We start from the raw sequence: 17,590 nt of genomic DNA, 5'->3' as shown, positions 1-17,590 counted from the left end.
CAAGAATGATATATGATAGTTCAACTGAATAAAATATGTTGTGGACTAATATTGCTGAAATCCGAAAAAAATAATATTTCAGCTTAACGTCCCACGATTATGCCCTTTTAGGCTAAGGGAGACGATGTTAAGGCAAGTGAATGATGATGGAATTGGTGGAATGAGAAAGTGGGAAGAAACGGGAGAAAACCCACAGACACCATGTTGTCTACTACAAACTTACTTGGCAGGGAATCGAACCAGGTACCCCACACATTAGAAATAAGCGCTCTACCACTGAGTTACTGTGGCCTCCTGTTAAAATTCGAATAATGATAACTCGAAGTGTTTACCTTTTTTGTTTAACTCGCACAATTATGTTCCGAGGCTACCCCTATTGTTTGATGAGAGATGGGACTGAACCAGGGGCTCCACTCACCAGAGATAAGCATATTAGTACTGAGCCACCGCGGCAACTAAAGAATAATTATTTGAATTACTCCAATAACACACAAAAAATACTCGAATAGTTTTAACAGTATTATTGTGGACTGGTATGTGCAGTCACTGTCAATTTCAACTCCATCTTTACGTTGAATTCTTCGTCCATGAGAGAACTGGGCTCACCTCATTCTTTACATGTTTTCCGAAAGTAGACACGAGAATTAAATACTTACCTTACGTCAACATCCAGACATTTTAAGAGTTATGAAATTCAACGTTTATACTGGTCTTGTCATAATGTTAAGAAGAATGAACTCGCAGCAACTGGTCACACAATTTATATAACAGTGACTATTCATTAATTTTGACACGTTATGTCCTACTCTCTTCTACAAATACACACACACACACAATTAGCACGCCAATTACAGACCTCAAAACACGTCTATTTTTAAAGCAGACAAGTCCATCGGAGAAAGGGGGGCGGGGAAGGATCTCAGCTGAAAATCGCGTAATTGCTACACAAAAAAACACAAAGAGCAGATGTTCCGCCTGAGTAAAAATCAGGTTAAAAGACTGCCGCGTTTCCTCTTTCTCACTCGAAACCGGAAGAGAGTCATCTAAAGAGCTGATAGTGCAATGCAGTGAGTGACCCACTCCCACCTGGTACCGATACTGAAATAGTCTTGCTTCTTGCATTATGTACTACCAATATATAAAACACTTGCTGTTGGTTCTTCCAGCTACGAAAGTTGTGCTCTACTCCAAGGACAGAGATACAAAGAAGAGGAAAAGTTTCCTTTTTTAATTCGATATTCAGTTATCACATTTTATTTCTTCAAACCTGAAATCGAGAATAAGTAGTTCACCCTTCTGGTATTTACAAAAAGAATTAGGGAAAATACTCCATCATTCTTCGTCTCCTTTAGCCTAAAGGGCGCACTTGTGGGTCATTAAACTAAACACATTGCTTTAAAGAAAATGCAATATGTACATATAATAAAGAATTGTTGTAATAAATGAAGAAGGAATGTTCTTCCGCAATCGGAAAATACTCGTCATTTATTTATTTATTTATTTATTTATTATTAAAAAGAATCTGGTACAGCTTTGAATTCAGTTTACACTGTAAAGAATTAAAAACACGAAAAACTTTGGAAGTCGGTCAAGAACCAATAGTTAAATGTATCATTCCACAATGAAACATGGACAGCCGAAGTCGCAATGGCCAGCTCGTAGTTCGAAATGAAATCTTTGTTTTACGTCCAAGGGTTATGCCGGTTAGGCTAAAAGAGACGGTGACAATGAGAAATGAATAAAGTGGTAGAATGAAGAAAGTAGGAGGAAACAGGAGAACCCCAGGAAAACCCACGAGCACGGTGTTTGTCCAGTTCGTAGTTCGAATTCGGACCCATTTGATTATGAAGTGTCAACAATAACCGCTCATATATGCTCGCTTGCTTTTCCTACTGTAAACACACACACACACATACACACACACACACAGAGAGAGAGAGAGAGAGAGAGAGAGAGAGAGAGAGAGAGAGAGAAGAGAAGAGAAGAGAGAGAATAGAACTGCTGTTAAGCTAAAAAGTTTAGATCTGCCTTTGGAGGGCGTGGTCCTGGATTAGATCGAATTTCGGCACTGACACAGCATCGTGAGGCAATTAGCTGCCCCTCTAAAATACCAAAATAATGAAAAAAAAAAAAAACAGTTACAGACCACATATCTTCGATTGTACTTGCAATAAGGAGAGGACGTTCATTTTCGATTAGCATCCGGGAGAATGCTGGGAAAGTTAGAATTGGGGTAAACTGTTGGACAAGTTTTTGTTCGAGTTTTTGTGGATATTCTGTTGTTTCCCTTGAAACGAATTAAGTTTAAACTGGTGATCATTTATTGATGTTTTATATAGCTCACCTTACGTAAATTTTGTGCATATATTATGTTTATGTATGCTACGTTCTGATGTGTGTTTTGAGGAAACAGAAGTTATATATTGAAAAAGAAGTATCTGGAAGTTTCTGGAAGAAAATTTAAAAGATAATTTAGTTATATTTGGTCATGATTTGGGTTTAGAGAATGTCTATCATTTGTCACGACTTGGGTTTTAGAATGTCTATAAATGTTATTGCTAATGGCTGTGGAGGTCGACAGTGAAATTGAGAGGGCTCAAGAAATCAACGAAGGACTTTCAGCTCACCTGGTTACACTTGTAACTAGCAGCAACTAGTAACTTCAAATTTGTGAGTACTAAAAGCAGTCTAGTTAACCACTGCCTTCGAGAACCGTGACGTAAGAGAGTAGTTATTTAAGGTTTTCAACAGTCACTCCATGGAAAGAAAAAAGATCAAATGGTGGACGTGATAGCTGTCCAATTCCAACGAATACCTGCAGTTTCGTGGTTTATTAATAACGTGATAATAACAACAATAAAGAAACGAAAGATAAAAAAATAACGTCTGTATTAACTACATGGAAAGTAACACTCATATTTTGTTTCACACAACTATCAATTGTAGATTGTATTTAATTATGAAGTAAATGTTCAGTTAGATACATATAAAGAACTCGAGAAATTACTTGCAGATTTGAAGGCCCACCGAGCTACATAAAATTCGCGGCGGAAGATATTTTATGCTGCTACTTAGGTTTCTATTTCAAACATTAGCACGAGAAAATGTAGCTCTGTTTAGAAGAGTCAATGAAGTTATGTTCATTTCCCAAGCACTGTCCTAACTGAATCTTTAATTCAATTATTCGAAAGCTCATGGAGACGTACAAAAAGAAGTGGTATTTTTAGAAACTGAAATTGATATTATATACACTGCCGGACAAAAGTTTCCGGACAGATCAAAAAACAGGGAAATATTAAGTGAGGCTTGTAATATGATGCAATTTTGGACAGTATACTTGGTAGTTTAGAAACACAATGATAGTTATAACATCAGAATAATATAATAACGTTATCCAACAACGAAAATTGGCAAATTCTTTAAATGTTCTTCTCGTCAAAGAAACCGCCCTACGCTATTATCACTCGTTTCACCAATCGGGGTATGCGGCTTTCAAGTTTTTGAAGATTTTCATCCGAATTATTATTCCAGGCCTTCTGCCAAGCTTTTCCCAGAGAAGTCCGATGGGGTTAAGATCTCGAGACTGGGGAGGTCATTCCATGATACAAATATCTCCTTTGGCTTGTTTCTTCTTAAAATAATTAGAACAAAGTTTTGACGTGTCCTTCGGATCAGTATCGTACAGAAAAGTGATTTTGCGACCAATCAAATCAAATCTTGAGGAAATAGTATGGCTGCTTAAAATGGAATAATAACCAATTTTGTCCAGATTTCCTTGTATTCTGTGAATACAACCAACTCCAAAATCTGCGAAACACCTCGAAAGTATCACAGAACCTCCTCCATGTTTAATAATCGGGGTTACATAGTTAGGACACATCTTTTCTGTAACAGATCTTCGAACATAAATTCGGTGTCGTTGTCCAAAAACTTGAAGTTCTGACTCATCAGTTCATAATACACGTTTCTACTGCTTTGTTGTCCAACTTTTGTTCTTCAAGGTCGATTAGAGCCTCTGTTGCTTGTTTCCAGTGAACTATTAACTGTTTCTGCACAGCAACTATTACCCAGAGTGCAGACACTCTCAAATGTCGATTCACAGTAATAACTGAAATGTTTGTAGGGTGACTATGATTAAATTCTAATTGGAGTTCCGCTGCAGTTAGTTTCAAATTTCTTTTGCTAAACAATACTATAATATGATCTTTCGTACGTGACGTAATACGAGACCTTCCAGTTTGATTTTTGTCCACGTTCTTTCGTCTTCGCTGAAAACGCTTGATGGAGTCGCCAAAAGAAGTAGATGGAGTCTATTTCAGTTTGAAAACTATTTGACGAATAGAAAAACCCACATTATGACGCGCAATGATTCCAACGTGGGCCCCTCCACTTAAGATCTTACCGCTGTCCGTGATTTCTAACAATAACGGCAACAAACCCTCAGAAGAGGCAAAAAAAAAAAAAAAAAAAAAATCCACACAAACATTGTTCAAAACGTCACTGTACTCTATCTTATAATATTGTTCACTAATGATGTAAACTTCTGACATTATTTGTGTCTGATAAGGCCTGTATACTAAGGAATTATAATCCAGGGGTAACTATAAAAAGGCATTAACTGCTAACGTTTAACCGTACTTCGACCAGGCAAAGTTATTGCATGATCCTAATCACGCTATTTTTAATTAAAATAATCGCCGACTTTACACAAATTCAATAATCTTTCTTTTTTCCTACATGTAAACATGTTATAAAAACGAAAAAGCTCTATTATCCTTCTGAAACATTACAGAGACAAACAAACAGAATATTTCGAATTGGTGGCTTTCCCTATCGAATAAAAAGAAAATAGGTATGTAGTTGTCAGGAAACAAGGTTTGTTAGGCAACCCAAACAATCCAAGTGATGGCTGGGTTGCATAACTAGTAAGCAAACCGCATTTCTACTTCGGAAACAATCCGCCATGTCGCCATCATAATTATATCACCTGTTTATTTCAAGAACGACATAACTCAAAAATCGCCCTTACTGACTTACGGTCAGAAAGTGAACGCTACTCTTGATGTCTATCTGTTAAAAATTTCATAGATATGATTTCAAAACTGGGCGCTAGAGAGCACTTTGTGTCGTTCTTTCACCCATTTGTTTTCATTGCTTTTCGAAACTTTCAAACGCTTCTCCTGAAAAGTTAGGAATTTTGAGTTATGTCGTTCTTGAAATAAACAGGCGATATGTATATTTGATGGTGTGGTCAGCACCTCGAATCCCATCGTCGTTATTCTTAACCCTAGACAGTACACGGGGGGTCCATAAAACCCCAGCAAAGGTTTACACAGAGGATTCATGCAATCCCATGGAGAATAAGACATTATGCACTCATGACGTTCATTATCGTTTAATTCAAGGTCTCCGAAAACCTGACAATGCTGAATCAACAGGAAATGCTGTGCCCTTACTCATGTTAGATATGAATCATGCGCACCAAAGACCTCCGTATTAATTATTTTGAACCGTTTTTATTAAATAAAAAGAAAGAAAAATTACTAGTTTTGACTTAACAGTAAAATTCGAGTATCAAATATTATTAAATTTCCATGTGTAACCTGCACTCCAATCTTAAGGAATGTGAACAACAGGAATCAGAGCAAAAGCATAGAAGTTCTAGAACATACTAGATAAGACCAATCGACTTTATTTTTCTCGTTGAAGTCACTCTTGTCACAATCACGAGAGAGAGAGAGAGAGAGAGAGAGAGAGAGAGAGAGAGAGAATTTTACTCTTGTAATGATTGTGGCGCCACAACAAATGACGAAAGAATCGGTGTCCCAGACAAGTAACTCCTGCGTACACAAAACAAATATTGGATTGCAACATTACTTGAACGTTATCACAATATTCAAACCAAACGATTCTGCGCGGCAAAACGGGAACGAAATATATAGTAATTCTATTGTTAGGTGTTACGATCTACAAAAATATCTCGTGAGGTTTCGTAATAAAATCGTAAAATGCTATCACGAAATTCTTAAGTTTAGATTTTCCACAAAAGAAGCTAATCAATACATTAGAACTTTAAAAGAATCAATGACACTTATTTCAGAAGTTAACAAATGGAATCTTCTGCTAGAAGACAGTGATGTTCAATATACAATCACTAAGATTTCGAAGGAAACTTCCACGGGAAACTTCAGTGGATATCATGGAAGACAAAAGGTTGGTGTTCGTTAATGTAGCTCACTCGATAATGTAAGAAACTAGAAAGTTAAACTACTAAAAGGTACCGGCTACAGCATTAAAATTTCTCGCCCAGTTCCTTAAACTCAATCATGTTAATGCTGTAGCAATTAGTGGAATATTTTCTTCTGAAATAAGAACAAAATTATAAGGAGTTTCCAGAGAAATTAAAACTTCTTATAAATTTTTCATTTTAAAAAACAAATATGCCATATGTTAGGGTTATTAATGAAATATGTATACTTAAATACACTAAAATCGTATGAGTCGTATTTTACAAAACCATCATCATCAACAACAAAGATTTACCCTCAAGAGTAAACAACCCCTTGAGGATATTCTCATGGATGTGATTTATGCAACGTTATAGAAATATTAATGATATATTTATTTACGTGAACAAAATCGCCTTATAGACTGAGAAATTAGTGCAAAAAGAAACTCACCCCAACAAGAAACTATCCCTTGTTATTTTTTTTTCGTAAGGAGTAATTTATGTAACATTACAGAATTACTTATTAACTATTTATTTACGAACTATGAAAAAAAAAAAACCTTAGTCGTTTGAGAAAATCGTACGACAAACTCACCCCATAAACTACCCCTCGTACATTTTTTCAAGACAAGTGAGCTATGTCATATCGCCAGAATATTCATGAAATATTTATTTATGAAATATGAAGAAAATCCCCTACGTTGTTTTTGAGAAAATCGTCCAAAAAGAACTAACCCCCAGGAGTAAGCAACACCTTCTCGATTTTTTCAGAGAAAAGACTTATACATACAATAATATACGGTTGATATTTAAATATTAATTTACGGAAAAGGAACAAAATCGTTGAAACCATAGCCACCTGAAAGAAGGAGGGGACCTGGCCCCCCTTGGCTCATGAAAATGTATACGTAATACAGCAAACCACGTATATTAAATACCAAAAATACCAGACGTAATATAGCAACCATGGAGATAGCTCCCCCTAGGAAATTTTCATCAGGCGCCCCTGGTTGGAACCGTTTAAGAAAATCACAGTTTTATTTTTTTGCTATTTTTACCCTTCAGTAAAGTATTATTTTAAAGGTAGGAAGATTTTTTTTTTTTTAAACTTAAAACCTTAAGTTCAAAATTTGCTTGTTGAGATATGCTGAACGGTGACCCTAGCCGAGTGTGGGTCAGGACGAACATACGGACAGATGTTAAAAAATCACCCCAAAACGTATCTACTGTATGGGCCACGGAACGTGTAAATCCGTTTGGACTGAAATCGAATTGGATTTTTTTTTATCACCGTACTTTTTTTTCTCCTTTCGCCGCTCGAAAAAAAAAAATGGTTCTATTCTGTCATAAGTCAATCCAGTCATAGTTACCGTTTCTCTATATATGAGTGGATATATGAGTAGAAATACAAAAGAGAAAATGGATCAAGTACATTACCCACTATACAAATGAACTTTTTATGAATGACAACATATTCAGAAACTAGAATTTTGTTCAAATTCTCAAATAAGAAGTGGAAAAAACTTAAAGAAAAAAACGAATAAAACTGTATCAAATGGCCAGTTATCATCATAGCCAATACTGGTAGTTTTAACATCGGCTATCTATGACTCAATATTTCATTGCATCAATATTTGTTGCAAAATCTATGTGTGGGCACGAGTGCCATAAAACGCATAGCGAGCCAGAGACCGATTCCGAGCCCCAATAACGCTAGTGAGAGCGAATGAGTGGGACCCTCATTGAGGAAAGCGAGCCCGAGCCCAAAGACGTGAGTGTAACCACAAGCGAGTGAGAGCCTCATTGAGGAGAGCGAGCTCGAGAGAGTACGAGTCTCAGTTTTAGCTAGCGTGAACCTCATTGAGATCAGTGATCGTGATCTCCATCGCTAACAGTAAAACTGAAACCGCGCGAGCCGGAGAGAGTGCGACCTGTTTCCAGGGAATGTTCAATACCTGAAATAAAATGGAATACTGTTTTCAAACTATTTCATGAACCATATGAAAAAGTAGTGGATAAGGGTTCGCAAAGACTCAGGCCAGAGCATTCTTTTCTTATTGAGTTTGACTCCAAAAATCCCACAAGACTTACAATGTCCGTGAGCTTTTTCAAATGTATTCCACTATATTACTACACCAATTATTTCAAAATTTATTTCCATTTTTCAAACAAACTATGAAACTTTGTTCACCAAGTTAAAATGGCAATTAGTCATGAATAACAGTGAATTTTATCCTGATCAACATATAGCGTTCTTGATCACCTATAACAATTATAGTAACCACCTATACCCATTTGAACCATAATTTGTCCAATTTTTTCCTAATAACTGTCTTTGTATCAGGGTGTTTAAACACTTCGATCTTACAACTAATTCCTTTCATGTATTAATGCTGGTGAAATATTGTGACACTATCTATCTCATGCTAAAAAAAATACTTCAATTTCGACCTGACTGTTGTTTCTAATTAAGAAATTTATTAGTAATTAGTTATTTTCAACCGAAACACTACATCATCTCACTGAAATTTACTTATTTTTAAACCGATGTTGGGTAAAATGATCCTATCCTTTGCATAAGAAAAACTTGAAGTAATTTTCATTAATAAAAGGTGCTAATTTATTAATATGTGTATATACACATATAATATAATATATATAATACATCGGTGTGCAAAACTTAGTGTCGAAAGTAAGTTTTGAAGTTGTATCACTCGTAAGTAGCATAGATCGGTGAAACTTAAACTATAGTAGAAAGTAGTACTACAGTTGCCCCTTCCCCCTGACAATATAGAAATAATGAATGGTCCTTAGAAGAATGTATGATCACCACGGATCATTCACGCTCTCCAACATGCTCCCATGCTGCTCATAAAGTTCCTAAGAAGTTGTTGTGGTATGGAATTCCATTCCTTCACAAATACTGTTGACAATTGCTGGATGATCCTTGGTACATCTGGATGTGCTGCAAGACGTCTTCCTATAGCATCCCATACATGCTCCATAGGATTCAGGTCGGGGGAACAGGCAAGCCATCCATTTGCCGAATATCATCTCGTACCAAAAGTTACGCCACTTTTACTGTTCGATGCAGTCGCACTTTATCATCCATAAAAATAAAGTCGGGGCCGACTTCATCTCCGAAAAGTTGCTCCTGGCGAAGGAGTACAGTGTCACACCCGCATTCAACAATTTGGAGGTCGATATGCCCATGCAACATTATGCACCCCACATAAGAACACCTAGACTGTCAACAAAATGATTATGTTCAATAAGGTTCAACGCGTGTTCCCACCTCTTGCCAGATGAATGTATACGTCCAGAATTATTACTCAAGACTGAATTTATTATCTACGGCGAGAAAACGACCCCACTCCTCCAACCAGTCCTGTTAAATGTATTTGTAATTGCACCCGCTGTCTGATCAGTTCATTCTTGCCTGTTGCACAATGTAGCGGTAGTCTACTTCTGTAGTTGGCCGTGGTCAACCAACACTTCTCCTTCGCACAGAAATTCTTGCTGTCCAAAACGCCCCGCATGCGCGTGAAATTATGATGTGGGTAATATCAAACTTCTGGACCTCACTCATCACACTTTGTACTTCTTCCAGTTTCCCGATGATTCTTCCTCGTGTAATGCTACCAAAATGCCTCTGGCCATATTTTTGTAATATCACCAGAATGTTGGTTTATGTTGGTGAAGCAGATCCATTCGGCGCTACGGTCATGCTCACGCCATGTCATGCAACGTCTTGCCGTGCCGTACGTGTAGGAGATCTCTAGCAACGTGCTCTCGGTGTTTCATTTACTTTCATTAACTATGCAATATTTTATGTTACTTTATCTACCTAGTCCTTAACTTTTGCATACCAGTGTATATTACAACTACACTTGCGAAAATTTAAACTATAAGCATTATCTTATACCATAAAGTTAACAAAAAAAACTTACATATACTGAAGGCTGTAACTGTACATACTACATCTATCCTCTCATCTGAGAGAACTTGATCCCGAAAATAAGAAGAAACTTCAGTGAAACCCTACCTGAAACAAAGAACGGCAAAATTAATATTTTTCCGAGACTGTTCAATAAAACAAAGTTACATAATTCTCCAATATTCCAAATTATTTACGTGTATTGGTTATTAATATATTTCTACTAATTTACACTAACAGTAATAATTGTTAATTTGTGTGTAGAATGGACTCCAAACTGGAATCGATTCTAAACATAATAATAATTGAGAAGTCAACTACAAGAAAATTAATCATTTGTTATTTCCACTGAACTTGACAATGCACGGTTTTGTTCCCTCTCATAAGAAATAACTGGGACAGTAGGCAGGATAAGGATAACAGTTATATGGACTGAACAGTATCGAGTTGTGCATTGAAACAGTTCACAAACTGTATGAAAACTAACGCATCTTATTTTTAAAGCTTTTGTCATATCTAATTCTTGCAGGGAATGCCTCAATTAAGCATACAATATCCTTTTACATTAGATTCGAATCGAGAATTTCCCCAACTGTATATATCTATGCCCGTTCAGTAAGACGGTGACGGAGAACCCAAACACACACGTGAAGATTTAAGTCAAGCTCGAAGTTTTATTTTAGCCAGTCCTTTCCTTAATATTTTGTTGTAATTAATTAGTCCATGCATATTGGTTGATGGGAATATTTGCACTTTTTCTCCGCCTCAACACACTGAGTCTAGGTTTTTGCTCTACTTCAAAGGCATGTACTATTCTATCACCCCACTTGTGGCTGCACAAAGTGTGCAGAAGTTGCTCGTTCGATTGCGTCTCCTTACTTTTATCCGTACGCAATACAGCTTATCACAGAATGGAGTAATTGGATACGCCCATTCCATGAGAGACAACACCCAGTCTCTCTCATTGCCCACTGGTGCAGGCGACTCTCCTAGCATCTTCAGGGTTGGTACTAAAGAGTCAAGCAAAGATCGAGTTCTGAATATTGGTTGATGGAAGTTTGACGTCCCTTTTCAGCATCTTAACCATGTGAGATAGGACACACTGTTTGATTGGTTGGAGTTTCGCGTTGCTTTTTAATACTGAGGCTATAAGCAGGGCTTGAAAAATCTACTTGCAAGTACTCGCCAGCCAAAAAATCTACTAGTCAGACCATTTTGCAGTTACAACTAAACAAAAATCACTTTCCGACACAGTAAACATATCAATACATTCTTTTATTTTATTTTTTGAAATGTCTCTTACAAATAAAGAAAAAGTGTGAATCTACTATTTATTCTTGAATTCACGTTTTTGATAGAACGGACGTTACTCGCCAAATGTAAAAAAAAGTACTCGCCAGTGGCGAGCAGCTTTTTCAAGCCCTGGCTATAAGGGATTCGGAAGCATATCAGACAAGTACCTCCACTGGTAACGGAACATCATAGAATTACATCTAGGCCACAAAGGATACCATCCATATATAAATGCTTATTAATAGAAACACCTGAAAAAACTCAACTATAACCGTTAATATAGTGTTGGACCCCTTTCGCTCTCAGAATAGCTCTGATGTAACGTGGAATAGCGCTATAGACGTCGCACAGTGGGGCGAAAACGCAAAAAGCTGGCCAAAAGTAAAAAAAACGAAAGTTAGTAATACAGAAATTTTTATGTAGTTGGCTAGAGTGATGTTAGAAGGGCCCAAATCCATAAATAGGATAGGGTTTTTACTTTATTCCGACTACCTAAGCCACTCTTAAGTAGCCCCTTCAGCAGGTCAAATAAATAGAGAACAATAGAAGAATTGTGACGCGTCCGTTGAAACGGTTGTAACTTTCGAACGCGTTCATAGTTTTTAAATCTGTAAAGTTTTCCTTTATCGTACTAGTAAGTAGAATAAGTGTATGAAGTGAAAAATTAATAATAATGATGTAATAATTTATAATTTGAATCGTAAGTCAGGCAAAATTTTCACATTGTTTATATATTTTATTAACTTAAAGCGTTGAAAACATTATGTGCACCCTCGTGCACCATGTTCATATTTTGTAGAATGGTAGTCTGAATATTAATTAATGCTGTCGACAAAAATGTAGCTGCCAAAACGTGCCAATTACGAAGCGTGTTGATGTTAATTATTGTTCATTTAATGTTACAGTGACAAGTTGCACTTATCATAACCGAATCAAATACCAATAATTTGTGTCATTTAAGTAATAATACATTTCTAATAAATAAGAACGTAAGTAACAAGTAATTGTTCATCAAAATATGTGAAAAAAGTGAATGTTCTTAAAGATACATTGTGAAAATTACGAAGTACGTTGACATTCTTTTTATTCCGCCATTTTGAATCCACCATTTTGTTTTTTGTTTTTTTCAACTTTAGTTGCAGAATCGTAATCAGCAACTCAATAACCCCTTTATCGCCACTTTTGAGAACATTTCTACGACTTTTTCGACTTTTGCAAATTTTATTCCGCCATTTTTTTTTTCAACTTTAGTTGCAGAATCGTAATTAGCAACCTCAATAACCCCTTAATACTAAATTTCATTCAATTTGAATATAGTTATCATATTTTGGCCAGCTTTTTGCGTTTTCGCCCCACTGTGCGTCGTGAATAGTAGCAAGTGTGCTATTACAACATTCCGCGTACAGTGCATCATTCAGTTCTGTGAGAGAAGAAGGAGGCGGAAATCTGCACCGGATTCGTGTCTCCAATACTGACAAGATGTGGTGTTTGACTTCATCCTGATGTTCCTCAAACCACACCACAACAGCTCCAGTTTTATCAATAGGCACTTTATAATCCTGGAATACGGCATCACTGCCCGGAAACATTTGCACCATAGGATGCGTCTGGTCCCCTGAACACGGGACAATATAATCACGGGCAATGACGCCAGTTAAGTGTCAGTACAGGATCCACTGAAAACCAGGATACTACAACCCACATCACAGACCCGCCGCCATGTCTCACGGCTAGGTACAGATATTGCGGATAATGTGCTTCTTTGAAGGTCAGCCATATATACATATAGCCAGTTGTTTGAAGTAATATAAACGATGACTCATCCAACTATATCAAACATTTCCAGTATTCAGCGGTCCATGTTGCATGTTCGAGGAACCGTTGGTGTCGTGCAAGAGCATTATAGGCCCTTACAAGTGGTTTTGTTCGTGCGATCCGGCCACGTATTTCCATGTTATGTAACTCGCGGCGGACTTTTATTATCGACACAGGATGTGGGAGGTGCTGCTTGAGTTCCTCCATCACTTGCATCGCAGTAGCATGACGATTCTGAGTGACAATCCACTTTAACGCTCGGCAGGACCTGTCATTGAGGATTTTCTCCCGACCATTGTTTCTCTTTGCGTATGTGGTTTTGTCGTGATTTTTGTAGGCCGTCATTACCTTGTACACTGTCCTTTGTGACACCTAACACACTTGACAATTTTGTCACGCTGAAACCACAAAACCGAGCGCCAACAATTTGTCCTCTTTGCAAAACCTAGAGGTAGCCTAATTTACACTATCATCGTGTGCTCAGTTCATTGCACTCTGTCGTCCTATTGCTCCTCACGTAGTACAGAATTTGCCTTAACACCCGCCACCAACTCCGGCGCTGCGATTACTGCCTGACTATTGTCAACCCAGACAGCCGACGTTTCCAACTATAGGTGTTTCCATTAAATTGACAAGTACCTGTACATGACTAATACAGAGTATAATCCACAGATTTACACAAAAGTTCATAACACTCGACATCTGTTACGAGATTTATACAAAAATCATTCTTAAGCTAAATATTTTAGATCACTACAATTCTAATACTAAAGTTACGTTAATATCAGGTAGTATAAAAGTACTGAACCTTTTGTGCACGAAATAGGGTTAATGTCCCAAATATCAGGGTATATGAGTTGGAGCGAGTAAGGCCTGTATCATTTGACAGCTGACAGTTACAGCTAATATATGTGCAGAAGCTGTTGGTATTTTTGTAACCAGACGTCAGGTATTGCACCATAAAAAAAGGTAAACTTTCAGTAAAACTGCGATAAATTTTGCAATCTTGTTTCGGTAAGGGCGCAAATGTTGCGCAAACCCACGAAGAAAGTTGTACCGTTTATGGGTAAGATACATTATCAAAAGCAACAGCCAAAAGGTGGTTCAGTAGCTTTCATTTTGGAAATTTTGATGTCCAAAATTCTCCTCGCACTGAGAAGGCAATCACATAAAAAGTTAAATGATATTCCGACAAATGTCGAGCAAGACCGGCATGTATGCAGTCATGACATCGCTAATGACTTTAACATTCATCACCAAAGAATGCTGAACCATTTAGAGAAAACTGGCTACAAAAGAAAGAAAAAACTCGACGTTTGGGCGCCACTTAATCTGACTCAAAAACATTTACTCGATTGAATTTCTATCTGCTTTAATCTCTAGTGAAACGTACCGAATTCGAGCCATTTCTAAAGCAGTTGACCATGAGTGATGAAAAGTGCAAAAGTGCGAAACAGATCGTGGTTGATGAGAGAAGCTGCTCCACAGTCTTGTGTTACGCCCACAGTAGCGCCCAGGAAGGTTATGTTGTGCGTTTGGTGGAATTGGAAGGGCACTGTGCAACACGAGCTGCTGCCGCCGGGTAGAACGATAGACTCGGTTCTATACCTTCGACAATTAGCGCGAGTGTACCTATCAAATCGAAAGAAAGCCGGAACTAATCAATAGAAGGAATATCGTATACTAGTTGGCAATGTCAGATCACATACATCTTTAACAAGTCGTCAGAAATTAGGAGGACTTGACTGGGAGATTTTAATGCATCTACTGTTTGACCTGGATCTGATACCGTCAGACTATTTGTTTCGGTCTCTGCAGAACTACCAGAATGGTATTTAGTTAGTTTCAAAAGGAGACACTAAAACCCCGCGTCACAATATTTTGACCAGAAACTACGAAAGTTCTATAGCGGAATTATGGTGGTATCGAAAAAATGATAGGTTATCGAACAAATACCTCAGAATCCTATAAGTACCACCGGGGTAATTAATGCAATCTGGCTGTATTTATATGGTCCCACAACTGTGTAAACAAATTACGCAGATGGCCAACTAATCCGTTGTTACTGTACTATAAAACAGGACCGATACCGCACCAACAGATCTATCTAAGGAGTTGGATTTGCAGACTAAAATATCTGATAATGCACTAACTTTAGTTGATGATGGTAATGAGATAATTTTAATAGCCAAACAATGAGATGTGCGGCGTATAGCGCTGCAATACGAAATGCTAACAGCCTCTTCACTTGTGAGACAATATGCAATGTCAATTTGAGCTACTAGAAAAAGTGTTGACGTCTAAGCTATAGTGATACTGAGTTTCGATATTTTGTTTTGCATCCTTATGCATTACCGAGATTACGGTGGACAGGATCCACTACTAACGTGGGCCTCAAACCACGACCGGGGCTTGAATCTGTGCAGTTGGCGGGTGCATAGACCATCCCCCAAGATCAACCTTCACGTATACGCCACTCCTACATTCGACTACTGGGATGGTGTTTAATTATTTTCCAGTGCATGCGCTTCTAATGATTTTTATTGAGATATTCTAAAAAGAATGTGTGCTCATCATCCACAACTCATTACAATTAAATAAATAAATGATCAGATAAAGAAATGGTAAGATTATCGATGATATAGCGAAAATTTAACATCGGCAAATTTGCTTTCGGAAATAAACGCAGTAATCAACAGATTAAGTAGCTGTAAAATGAAAAATATATTAATAATAATTTGAATAAAAGGTTATGAGAGTATCCACGATGTCTCAAATATATGGATATTCGAGAAACAAACTATTTCTCGAGTTTTATACATTTACAACATTCACTTTTACTCTCCGTTTCAGGACACGGAAAACGAACTCTCCTCCAATCCAATGTATCATTACAGTATTCAATTTGTGATATACCGAAGATAAATCACCGAAATCTTCATCAAAGAAGAAGCCAGCATCGAAGGCATGGTTCACGAGACAGCAAACACTCAGCGCTAGCCTAATGTTTATGAGAAACACCTACAGTAGTGTAAGACAATGTTCACCTGTAAAGGAAATTTTCAAACTCTTGCAGTTAATTTCCAAGGTGCGAGTGCTAATTTTCAAGTGTTAACATGCATGGCAACATGTCTATACAATGTTTCCAACTCTATGCATTTCCTAAAGGCACGAAATCTGCCAGGAGCTAGCCATTTCGTCGGATACAGATCACTGATTCATCTAAGAACATGATTCATATAATGAAGAATCTTAAAGTTCTTAAACTGGTATGTCACCTGCAGTCTTGTAATATGCTGATCAGTTGGAAATAAGAAATTCAACTACTTCGCCTTTTAAGTACAAAAGTGTAAAAAAAAAAAAAAAAAAAAAAAAAAAAGTTGTCTTCAAAAACCCAGTTTTTTGTGTAGCTAACTTTTTATTTATTTGAATGATGCAATACCAAGGTGGAGGAATTCTGATGGCAATTACAGTCTTCTACGCCACCACTCTGGTACCTAGAGCAATTTAAAGATAGTGCCTCGACTTGAACATTGCTCCAAGGAGGAAAAATGAAATAATATCTTTAGTTTTACGTCCCACGCTTATGCCGGTTAGGCTAAAGGAGACGATGATGATGAAAGATGAATGAAATGGTGGAATGACGAAAGTGGGAGGAAACGGGAGAACCCCGAGAAAACCCATGAGCACGGTGTTTGTCCACCACAATGTCTACACGGCGCGAGCTGGGATCGAACCAGGAACCTCAAGCACCGGAGATGAACGCTTTACCACTGAGCAGACTACACCCTCTGCTCCAAGGAGGAGGTGTGCGGTATTATTCGCGTTTTATGGGTCAGGAGACAGAAACCATCCTATATTTATCGGTAATTGGTGGAGATCGATGGAGAGAGAGAGTTGTGTCGTAGAAACAAGTGTATATGTTGTGCAACGCCTGTCTTCATGAATCATCGCATCAACGTCACACACATTCCTGTCGATGGTGGACGTTGTTGGTCTGCCACTTCTGTCATCATCTGTCACAGTCCTCCTACCCCTTCCGAATGCGTTGCACCACATACGCTTGTTTCTGTGACATACACTCACAATCGATCTCCACCAATTACCAATGAATGTCACGTGGTTTCTGTCCCCTGGCCCACAAAAAACTAACACCGCGCATCTCCTCCTTGAAGTAATGTTCAAGTCGATGCGCCATCTTTAAATTCCTCTAGATACCAAACACGTTGACGTAGAAGACTGTAACTGATATCAGACTTCCCTTACTCTGGTATCTGCAACAAGGAAGAAATAATAATAATAATAATAATAATAAT

General features: G+C 37.6%; 1 protein-coding gene across 4 annotated transcripts in view; it reads right to left on the bottom strand.

Moving 5' to 3' along the window:
* LOC145684041 (uncharacterized) overlaps positions 1 to 17,590 on the bottom strand; it is a 491,127-nt gene that overhangs the window by 409,873 nt on the left and 63,664 nt on the right. Inside the window, exon 2 of one of the 4 annotated variants that reach the window (XR_014131232.1) lies at positions 10,180 to 10,270. The exons of the other annotated variants lie outside the window; for them this stretch is intronic. The gene's annotated coding sequence lies outside the window, so the exon portion shown is untranslated. The remainder of the gene's footprint in view (positions 1 to 10,179; positions 10,271 to 17,590) is intronic. 4 annotated transcript variants of the gene reach the window in all.

Source organism: Thermobia domestica, chromosome 4, assembly GCF_964235325.1.
Source record: "Thermobia domestica chromosome 4, izTheDome1.hap1.1, whole genome shotgun sequence".
In the NCBI taxonomy this organism is placed as follows: Eukaryota; Metazoa; Arthropoda; class Insecta; order Zygentoma; family Lepismatidae; genus Thermobia; species Thermobia domestica.
Note: the sequence above shows the minus strand (reverse complement) of the source record. Positions and strands in the feature narration are given on the sequence as shown.